The sequence below is a fragment of the Rosa rugosa genome, chromosome 3 (assembly GCF_958449725.1).
Source record: "Rosa rugosa chromosome 3, drRosRugo1.1, whole genome shotgun sequence".
Taxonomy (NCBI): Eukaryota; Viridiplantae; Streptophyta; class Magnoliopsida; order Rosales; family Rosaceae; genus Rosa; species Rosa rugosa.
In genome coordinates, this window is record NC_084822.1 from 20,326,890 (window position 1) to 20,329,044 (window position 2,155).

Genomic DNA, 2,155 nt, shown 5'->3' on the forward strand with positions numbered 1-2,155 from the left:
TTTTTATGTACACTCAGAACTTGGAAAATAACTCTACTTGGTTGATATTGATTATCTCCATAAGTTTAGTATCGTTGTAAAGATCGAGTTTGAAAATAATATCACTCTGAAAAGAAAATATAGAAGGTGAGATGAAAACTGAATTAACTAATTTTTGTTCAAATCAGGACCCAACAAGGGGGAGGGGCATGAAGAACACAAAAGAAAAGATAGAGGACCATAATGAGAGGAGATATTTTAGTTCTGAGGAGGAAAGTTTGTTGTGGAAATGGATTTGGGGCCGCAGATGGAAGATATTCTTTTGAAGGTCTAACAAAGGCAGTTGTAAGATTCAGTTTCTGGTAGAGGTATGAGGGTAGCAGACTTGCTTTCTGAGGCTGCAAGCAAAAACAAACAAAGATGCATTAATAATTATCGGCTGGACCATTTATCTATAGGCAGCCTTTGCTTCTCTCTGGTCCTACTTTTGTAAAGGGATATATTTGCAAGATCTCAATCAGTGATTCAAATGTTGAAAGGATTGAGGATGATGGTTCAGGACCCTCGTTGCCCTTTTATGAGTTGTGAGAGAGTGCTAGCATTTATGCAACTTGCTGGCAAATTGCAATCATGCATATATGGATTAGTGTTTCCATTTGGTCCTAAACACAGTACAATCGCATGTATCTCAATCCAAAGAGGACGTCTCTTCGTTTTTTCATTGATGAAAAAGAGAAAATGCCCTCTTTATTTTGACGTGTAAGTTAATAATTAATATAAGTCATTCAGATCATATCGACAAATGAATGCACCGTCACCACTGATCGTAACGCCACCTAGAAAATAGCCATCCATGCACGATGCCAAGCCCACGACGGCGGATCTATTTCGATACAACAAGAGAATGGCAATTGACGCCTCCCTGCCACCCTCCCTATCACAGACTTGCCAACCACCACCAGTAGAGTCCCACAGCCAAACGAAAAGGGTGGATATCTGCTTAATTCTGTCACATACCCTCAACATGAAAGCACCGGAAAGAGCCATGATGGTATGGTCGGAGTCTGCCAACGAGAAGCGCCGAAAATTATCGTTGAATAGCTGCCTCTAAAGTAGCCTGTCAACACCTTTAAAGTTTAAAGGGAAACTTGAAGTAGGGAAGCTCCCATCTAAAGGTCTGCATGCAGAGTGGCTAGGGCTAAACTTCATTAATCCTATTAATTCTGTCAACCACAACATTGTATACCTTCATGTGGGCCACTAGCTCACTCATGATCAACGTTCCAAAGAGAAGTACTTAGGGCTCTTAACAGAAGAGTTTGGTACATAATTAACCACTCTCAAATAGTAGTTGCGCCATGCATGATTGACCTCGGTATTCAATTAGAACAGGAATGGGGGCGTTAGTGGCCAGTGTACCATTATTTGGTAGTCTATGTCATAAAAGGATAAGATAAATCTGATATTTCATTGTCAAGTAATTTAAGCATTATACGTCTCTTCTCTTCTGCAGTCAGATTGGATATATGGGTCATTGGATCATGATCTCTGTGAATTCGATCGCATATAAGATTGGATATCTTTGTCAGTTTAGGTGGTTCGAATAATACTTTAAAGTTAATTTCTCTGTCAGATTATCCAACCCTAAGCCTAAGCCTAAGCCTAAGTTAAAGTTTATTTTGGAAAAGAAACTAATCTTAGAGCTGAGGGAGACCCATACCGACCAGCAAACTAATATTATTTGAGGACTTTTCTTCTTGATCAACTTGATCATTCCATGGTCGATACTTATCGATCGACGTACGAAGATGCATTGAATTAATCACAAATAGATTATCGTTGTTTTTAATATATGTTCTTGATCTAAACGGTCTATTTCTTTAAGTGCCTTTTCTATTTAGTCAAATGAATTACGTAATTGGTGGATGTGCTATACCTTTTGATACAAAGGCTATAAGAAAAGGAATGATGCTGGTCTATCAATAATGTTATTGTTGTTGTATTCCACTGTGGATCTGCATGGTCAAACATTCTATGCCCGAAGAGACAGGTATATAGTCATCTATCCTTTGAAATTTTCTTATTTAATTAGCAGATACATATAAAGTTATACTTATACCCAATAGAAATGCCTATTGACACTCCAAAAAGTATGGTCATATAGAATATTGAGTGG